Here is a 10,201-nt window from a genome sequence, read left to right on the forward strand (position 1 = left end):
CAGAATTCCTTCCACAAATCCAATAGAAATCACAAGTTTCATGGATAGGCATTCAGTATTTTGAAACAGTTTACATTCTCTCAGGAATAATTTGATTTTTCCCTTTTCAAAGATTCTTTCATTTACAGTGTATTTTTCAATCTTTGCAACATATTTTTCCAGCACTGAGAAGGGTTTTTTTTTCTTCTTTCTGATGTTTTGATCATTTTACTGAAATGGGGTGTATGAAGTCAACCATTTGTTTGACAGTCTTTGACAGCAGATTATGTAGATTTTGCCTGACAGAACACTAGTCATTCGGAACTGAATTCTGAGTGAGCAATCTAGATCAAAGGTCAGCCCACAGGGTACAAATTGGGACAGATATTTCACCTTACCATGTGAAAGGACACAAAAAAGCACATGAATCAAATATTGGTGAGAACTAAAAGGTTAAAGCAGAGGTGATTCAATTCCACAATATTTACAGCCTAAGATTGTGCTGAAGTCCTTTTGAACCCTCTGTACCTCCAGTGTGCAGAGGGAAGCAGGCTATGCTTTGGAAGACTTTCCTGGGGAAATGTAAATGCATTCTTTAAAGATATAACCAAATCCCAAATGCTATAATGATATACTTTTACCTGTTGTCACTGTAAGGTCCATCAATTACCTTGGGGCTAAAAGTGTGTTTTTCATGTGATATTCAAGTAGGACTGGCATACATACTAATGCAGGAAAATAATTCTTCATTCATCCACTCTTTTCAGAACAATTCCATTAAGAAAAACATAACAAAAGAGCAGAGCGCGAAGCCAGAATTTGTATTTAGAACTCTGAGATGAGATCTTTTCACTCAGAATTAAAATTTCTAGTTTTAGCATGTAGTACTGACAGAATCAATTCCATTATTGGTAGATTAGGTTGATTATTTTTTAAATTACAGTCCTAATTCTAGTGGAAGAAAATTTAAAATACTGTATGGATCTTTTCCCCCCCAAATAACTGGGCCATAATGAAAATAAAACATATTCAGAAATATGTTAAGATATCACGAGGAAAGCTGAGTTTCTACTTCCCAGGGTTCAATAGTTTCAATGAAACCTATGCAGTGGAAATTACAAGGACATTTTTGCTGGAGACAAAATATTTGCATTCCGTTTTGAATAGAAGGGGATTTATGTTCGCTTGTTTAATTTTTCCTATAAGCATATTGTAATGAGAGGTGTTTCTTTTCTTAATAAATGAAGACTAATAAATGTTACCTAGTTTTTGCCAAACACAGGGAGAGGTGAGGTGAGGCAGAAGAGGTTAAGAAAAGAAGAATCCAAACAAGTGATTATGTTCTGTTTCTGTCACTGGAAAATCTGCACAAATCAGATGGAGCTTTTTTGTAAACTTTCTACCTTGCGCTGATGTGGAAGGATACCCATACATGTTCAGTGAGGATAAGGATACCTGAATCAATAACAACATTGCCCAGAGTACAGTTTGAATTTATTAAGTGCCTAAAATCCTAATACCATTATGCAAAGAACATAACAAAATAAAAACGCTTAAGGCTGATGAAATATCAAGGTTTATTATTCTATTAGGGTTTAATGATGAAATGAAAAAGGCAGACCTCTAATGATGCTATTAAGTATAGAATTTCCTAGCCTGATTGTGCAATCCTGCAGTCAAAGGGAGGGAGATCTTTTATAGTAATAACCTTTAGTCTATGGGAAAGTTCTCTGTCAGAGCTGTATAACATTTTGATTAACTGCCTGATTGATTATAAATATAAACCAGAACTACCAAGATAAAATAATAAATGGGTTTCCAAAATTACTTGTAATCAATTTTAGATTACAATAAACATTCATACATGATATAACTTACATTTTTTTTCATAGATGTTCTCTGTCTCTGCCTCTCTTTATCTTAATACTTTATTTACACACACACACACACACACACACACACACACACACACAAAATAAAAACATGGTGTGTTTGTATATGCTTAATATAGATATGCATAAATATACTGACACACACATTTACTTTTAATCTTACATGTACAGTTTTTTTTTTAGACAGTGCCCCAATTCATCAAAGTTTTGGGGGCTTTTTTTTTTTCCATGTGAGTAGACATTTCTGATGCCAATAGACCTATTGAAGTAGACCTACTGAAGTCAGTAGCGTAACTTGCCACAAATACATTGCTCAGGATCAGGCTCTAAACTGAAGATTATTACACAGGTAGTCAGTAGCAAAACAATGCCACGAGGAAAGTTGTCCATGGTTTTCCCTAGTGGACTACAATGTGTAGAAAAGCATGTTGTTTGGTATTTGTTTGCATTGTTTTCATTGTAGCTTTATTTTGTAAGACTTGTTAGGCAAAAATATTTTAGTGGTAGACAGACAGTGCTCTTCACTTCCATGTCCTCAAATTTTTGTTATTAGTACAGCTTGCAGAAATAATATAATTTACTGATATAATCTAATCTCTCTCATATTAATCGCTTGAAAGCAACCAGTCTCTTAAGTACTATTGATCTATGCTCTACCTTGATTTTAATGGCCACTCTTATAATATGTCTATGGTACCTACTCTATCTGCCCCTGGGTACATTCATCTCAATAATTACAATTACATTAATTATAAAAATACTCCATGCAACACCTAAAATATTTGACTGTTAGCTGGAATTAATTTGTCATTATCTTGTGCTGAGCTGAAAAACAAGCCTAGCAAAAAGACTAAGGAAAATTACTGTAGAAAGTATAGGATTTTTCTTTACCAAAGAGGAAAACCTGTCCAGCAATACATACAATGCACAACAGATTTTAGAGGCAGGCATTAACATTGCAATAAGTTTGCAGCTAATTGTTGGTACAGATGACAATAATAAAAAATGTTACTGAGTTTACTTTTCCAAATCAATCAGGATTTCCTTTGTTAAAAACACAAATTTGAGTATATCATTATCAACTGAAGCCAAACAAATCTGGCAAAACGTTAACGGTTTATTGCTAATCATTATTTGTTTACATTATTTTAATATGCTGTATAAAATATTTGTAATAAGTATTAGTTCAGCAATAATAGTAACTATCCTTTTGAAAAGTCACAAATGTGTCATTCCCTTAAATTCTCCATAAATATGGGAGGTGGCAGGAGAGGAGGGGGGAATTCAAAATATGCAATTTGGATTTTAGGGGCATTTTTTAAAAAGAGCAATTTCCATATATCAACACTTTTCAGTGAGTTCCATGAAACATTTTGATATGATTTACCAAAAACAGTTTTTGCATCAGGAACATTATAGCAGCTAATCTGCATCTGTAAAGAGGGGAAATGGAATCACATTAGATATAAATTTAATGCAAAAAAGTTAATGCAATACTATGGTGGAGAATTTAAACGTACAATAGTCAGGATATTCAAAGTTATGGTTCCCACAGCAACTGTCAGTGGGCTATATTTGCACTGTACATTCTATATAAGTTTTATTCTCTTAAAGGCAAATTGCTGTATTTTTGTTCAGCCAAACAGTAAAGTTTGCATATTAGGGTTGTTGGCTGTGGCCGTGTTGGTCTAAGAACATAGGCAGACAAGGTTCTTGGGGTAGATGTGATACCAAAGAACATTTTTTCCAACTATTTAGTTGGTCTAATAAAAGATATCACATCTATCCAAAGAACCAAGTTTAGATATTGACATTTGTCTGTGAAAATTAAATATACATTTTAATATCATTACAACTGGCAATGCTGAGGCTTTTGCAGGAAATGGCCATCATATTGTAACCTGTTATAAATTTGTGGCACAGGCAGTTTGGGATCCCAGAAAAAGACAATCTAAACCAATATGTACTAGTTCAGTACTAGAAATGGCAACTGTATTTAACTGTTTTAACTAATGCTAGATTAGGAGAAGAAAACCTTGAATGCTTAAAATGTTAATGTTAAACTTCTTACTTTAATGTTGCTTAATTTTAGGACTGTAGTAAAATGGAACTTCTTTATATTGCCTTCCATCAGACTCATCCATAGCATGACAACATTGGCACCCACCCCACATGGGTCACTGACCTGATTTGAAACCTTCACATCCCTACCATGGACTTTTGCTACTTAAACAACAAAAATTATTGCTAGCTCTTTTTGTGGACCCATCACTATTGTTGTACTAAACTATATACTGTGCTAATAGGTTCCGCAGATATTTTCTAGGCAGGAGTATACTACTGAAAATCAGGAGACTTGACTGTCCCTTTCAAAGGAAAGAGATCATGGTGTACTGGTTAGTGATAGGAAAACCGAAGCACATGTATTTAGCAAGTTGAATCTTGAGTGACAGGATGTTTGGGTGCTCTAGTTTTTAGTTGCTTTCTTCCCTTCCCTTGCCTTGTGCAGGACTTTGCCCACATTTATGATACAAAATGCAGAATGCTTTACATGTCTGGTGCTTATTAGAGCAAACTTGGTGAGGCTTCTGTAGTGCAAAGGATTTGACTACTCTATGGCAATTTACTTTGCATGGAGTCATGCATCATTCTCTGAGCTGGCTACCCTTGGACTCCAGTAAGCTCAGGAGTGGCCAAAAATACAACATAATGGATTATTTAAATGACTAGTTTCCAGGTGATAGGGCAGTGTTATTGGGGAATGTTCATGATCTTTGGAATGAGGTAGAAGCCTGTGACAGTTTCCAAGTGCTTAGGTTGACTGAAGGGGATACCACCCATCAAGGCACCATACTCACAGTTGCTATCAAGATTTTTGGTTTGAAGCCATACATATTTTATTTAATATTTTGCATTAAATGAAGCTCTGGTCTTTTTTGGCACACTTGAACTCATTTGTTTTACCTCAATGTGTATACTTCTAGCTAGTCCTCCTTAATCTACATCCTTAAAGACTACTCTGCTCAGAGCATCAAATTACATTTCCTTTTAATATTTTCCATGTGCAATATTGTTGGATTTTGCTTGGTGTTGGACTGTAACTCTGAATTTCCAGCTATACATTTCCATTCAGGTTGCTTTTTGTTTTACGTTAAAATACCCTGGCTTTTTTATTTTATTTAAAAAAAAAGAAATAAGAATGAAGAAAAACTAGCAGTTTTCATTAATCAACGTCTTTCTTAGCAGTCTTAGTACAAAGGCTAACTACAGTTGCCTAGGGTTTAAACTACGTATTTATCTATTAAGAATAGGCCTCAAATTTTGGGGTTGACACATATTGGTGAAGTTTGGCAGAAAAGTTTGAAATGAGATACCAGGTCTGTTGAGAAACAGAATGTGTGTCAATCAAGAACCTTTCAAATAAATTCCTTTTTAGAAAAATAGAATAAGATTGATTTAGTATTCAAATCAGCATGAAATTCTAAGTTTATCTAAATGTGATATATTAGAATCAGACTTACTTGAATATGTCTGAATTTTTCCACATGTATGGTGTTAGTATTTCACAGATATGAGCTTATAAGCTTGCTGATATACCTATACTGCAGAGATTTGCACGCATTTATGTATTCTGTCTCTTGTTTCATTGGTTTAAAAAACAGTTTTAAAATGATGTGCATGACTTTAATAAGGTTGTCATTTCCAAACAAATGTATCCAGGCATGCCAAAAGCTTTAGTCCCCAATTAAGCTAAGCCCTGGCAAATCTGAAGATAACCTACATTTTTTTTTGTTATGGTGTCCAAACACCAGAAACATTTTTAACTGACTGGAAAGAGAACGGGGCTAATTCTCTGCAACATTACCTCATATATGCTGGCCTAAAACTGGTGAAAAAGTACAGACTCAGAATCAGTGTTCCTTAGATTCTGACTCTGAAACTGAACTTACCAAAGTTTCTAAAATGATTCCTTTGGTCTCAGAGTAAAAAGGATATGAAAGGGTAATATTTCCAGGAAGGTTTAAGTTCCTAAAAACAAGAGGCTTGTAATGTAAAAGTATTGCTTTTGTTAAAGCTGCATTGCACAAAAAATTGAAAACATAACGGTAGGCTACTCAGACCTCTTTTAAAATAAGATATCACATGTAAAGCAATGTAGAATTATTTAAAGATGCTCTAATGAGCAAGTTTTTAGCCAAGGTTATGGACATTTCCAGGTTTATTAGTATTTATGATTTGGTTTTAATCCTCTGCTCAGAAACGCATGGCATATATTTAAGATTCCTCTGTTTGTGTAATAGTCATACAGTGTGTATTCTGTAATGGATTTTTGTTCTTCTACATTATTTTTAGGAAGGTTAAGTGCTTAATGATACTCAGGAGTCCTCTGGTGTCTTATTATCTATTCTTTTTGGTATATGATATTTTATCTTTTGTTAAAATGGGAACATTTCTTTAGAAAAGAGACTGAATTAAAGTTTATGATTAGATCAAACAAAAAGGGAGGAAGGTGCAACAGATAGCATGACCCTTTTGAATGGCATAACAGTAAATAGAAAATTACTTTCTTAACAAAAAACAAAGAGGTAGTTTGTAGGGTCTTGATCACACACACAGTTGTACCAGTTTAACAATGGCTTTGTATGAGAAATTTGCACTGATTTAACTTAAATGATTTTTAAAGCCAACTTAGTTCACTTGAATAAACGCCTATGCAGGCTATCTGATTCTGATGGAAGAGTGGCTGGCTGAGGTTTATTTTAAATCAAACTAAATGAAAATATGTCTTGTTTTAATTGAAGTATGAATGTCTACATAACGGTATTTTGATTAAAATAATGCACAGATTACTCCATTTAATTGCATTACTTTAAAAACATATCTTATGTTAATCTGGTGCTACATTTGTAACAAGGATGGGCTAGAAAGAGACGCTTTAAAATTGATTTAGTTACAGTGATCTATGTGGACATGCTTAAGTCTTTGTAAACCTGATTTATATACATTTATATTAAGTCAATAAGGTATCAGTTTAAGTTAAATCAATATAAGCCAAGTTTAAATCATTTTCAGAGATTCTTGGCAAGGTTTGGCACAAATTTTGAACCAAGTTCAGTTATACTTGTCCAAATTTTTTCCGTAGAAAAGGCCTGAGTTGTCCCATAAGAAAGAAGGCTTCCTTTAGCAAGTCACTCTTAGCCTCCACTAAGCCTAACCCACATTCTAAATTTTGCATTAAAGATTAAAAATTTGGGTAACCTCTTCTGAGAGAAGGTGAAAGGGGTTATATTTTGTTAACACCAAAAAAGGTATAAAAGGGATAGAAGAAGACCTGGCCAAAACTCTGAGATTCCTCATTTCTTCATAAATGTCAACATTTTTCCAATTCAGAATGAAAACAATTTTTTTTTCCTGCAGAATTGATTTTCTGAAAAATATGGTTCTGAAAAGTTTTTATTTTGAAATTTCCATGTTATCAGGATTTTGAAATTCCCTTAAAATTTTTATTGTATTTTATTTTTCTTATTTTACTTGACTTAATGGCATATCAACTGCTTACTATTTCTAATGATATGTTGTAATATAAAAGGCATTTTACTTAATTTTTTAAATCATTAAGGGAAGCTGCTGTTTAGTAATGTATAAAATATTTATCTCCTTATCTTCATTTTCTGTTTGAAACTAATTTAAAAGCTTTTTCTGCCTTGTGTTTTTCCCAAACCCAAGTGTGAAGCTCACAATCGCCATCATAGGTTACATGCACATGTTTGCAGTACTTAATTTATGATCATCACATGGCTTTTGACATGAGTGGCTGGGCTTTCCCAGCCCTTTACTCCAAACATGTACAGATATTCAGTAGATCAGGCTGGCCCAGGTGAAATTAGATTGGACCAGTCATTTTTTGCACAATCTAACCTCCCTAAACATCTGTACAGATAAGCACTTAGATCACCCTAACCCTAGTTAGGTCCATTTATGCATAAAGTCTGCACATACTCCAAATGACTGCTCTCTTGAGCAAGCCCTACTCTTTCCAGAGAATCAGATCTATATAGTGTGTGAGACTGCATCAACAGTCAGACCACATGCACTATCAACATGTGTGAGTGGTTTCTGGGCCAGAGAAGCTGGCATGAAGACTTTTGCTGTTTTTCCATGCATAGCATTTTACCACTTAATTGTAACAAGCAGAAGGGGAAAAATGAAGGCAAAAGACTGAACATGGAGTCAAATGGCTGTGTGGCAAAGGTAAAGAGAGGGGAAATCACAAGGGGAAGAGGTAAGAAGTAAAGAACAACAGAGAAAAATGAAGCAAAGCAGCAATAACGAGAAAGGGGAAGAAGAGGACTGTGTAACAGAAAAGGCAAACCTAAAAAAGATGTCCTTACTAAAACATACTGTGGTTCCAACTCAGGAAACACAGGGTGACATTCAACAGTCTATATTAGGAAGTAAGTTAGATAAGATGACCCTAACAGTTCCTGCTGACTTTCTCATCTATGGAGAAGGAGAGAGGGACAGCCTTTTCTCTCTTTCCTTCTAGCTGGCAAGCCATTCAGTATGCCTTTCTTTAGCTCTCAGACCACACACTTTGGACTTCTCTCAGGTCAAAGGCCACAGCTGAAACATCCTGCTGATCTATAAATAAACATATTAGTTTTAAACATGAACACACTCAAAATATTAAACTAATGTCAATAGTTGAATCAATTCAAAATCAGGAACATCCATATTCCAAGGAAGCTTTCCTTTTGCTTTTAAATATGTGAATTTATCCATCAAACTCTGGGTGGATCTGATATCTTTTATTAGACCAACCTAAGTAGTTAGAAAATAATTTTTAGCAAACTTTTGGGTTTAAAAAACCTTCGTCAGGCAGAGGAAGCCTCTGCAGTTGGTGTGTGTTCTTCCTGAATGGAATGAATAGTAAAAAAACCCAGAGGCTGGGCTGGTATGCATGCAAGACAGGCAGTCTGTATGCATGCATACCAACCCAGCCTCTGGCTTCTTCACTATTCCTTCCATCCAGGAAGAGCATGCACACAAACTGCAGATGCTTCCTCAGCCTGACAAAGGGTTTTTAACCCTGAAAGGTTGCTAAGAATTCTTTTTCCAACTATTTAAGTTGGTTTAATAAAAGATATCAGATTCACCCAAAGAACCTTGTCTGCTTATGTCCTTAGACCAACATGGCTACAACCTACTCCGCTCTGTCAGACTCCAATATTTAAGGCTTTTGACAGTTCCCATTTTACTGATGTCATAGACAGTCTTGAGAGCCTGTCTTGACTGTGTGCAGAACTGAAGTAGTTCTTGATCAGTTTAAGTTGCAGAGAGCCATGCTATGCAAAAGTCACAAAAACAGACATATAATGTGCAGAACAGCTATGTGGGTAAACCTTGCAATCTATTATTTTCAACAACACATCTCTGGCAGTGATACAGGCTGTATTGTTCTGGCAAGGTTTTGTTCTAGGGTGATTTTGCTAGTTCCTAATCATTAAAAGCAGAGAGAGAGGTCCTCAGCTAATGTAAATTGTCATGGCTCCATTGAGGTCAGTCATGAACACTGACTTTAGTGGCACTATGACAGTTTGCACCTGACAGGGTCCCAACTCCACAATGATTGTTTTGTCTGTTAGCATCTCTTTGACAACATTTCACCAGAAGCAGCATTTTTTTACTGAACTTGCTAAATAGTTTGAATAATTGTAAAGGGTTCCCATTCACTACATGTACAGCCATACCACTATACCCATAGCCAACCTGGGGATTTAGTGGAAGGTAGGGAAATTATTTTTTTGGCATATATATCAGCCTTAATGGATCTCTCATGCTTCTCCTCCTCTGAACGTATCTGTCTTGGTCTCTTTGTGTGTCCCCACCTCACTCCCTCTGCTACAAAATTGCCGTTAGCCTCAACCTCTTGCTGTTTGCATCACCAACAAAACTGATGCAACTTCTACTATTCAGCTGGCTGTTGCACTCTTTATGGTGAGCTTAAATGCACCCATTAGGCTCCACATTTAATAAGAGCATGGAGGAAACATTGACATGTCCTATAGACCTTGGTAAATGCAAGTCTTCCTGTGTGTGAATTTGAATGTTACTCATAAATTATTGTCATTACATCTGAACATGGATTACTCTAGTTCAGATGCGATGAGGAGAGAGGTAAGGTGAGTTTAAAATAAGACTCTTTTTATCAGAACCCAGAAGGGGCGGGGGCATAAGGATAGACAGGGCTTGTCCTTAGGCACACTTCAAACCAGAACTATATTAGTGAGATTGTTCTGGGCTTGTCCCTAGCAACTGGTTTTCAGATG

Source organism: Gavialis gangeticus, unplaced genomic scaffold (assembly GCF_001723915.1).
Source record: "Gavialis gangeticus isolate Ggan-Ray unplaced genomic scaffold, GavGan_comp1, whole genome shotgun sequence".
NCBI classification, from domain to species: Eukaryota; Metazoa; Chordata; order Crocodylia; family Gavialidae; genus Gavialis; species Gavialis gangeticus.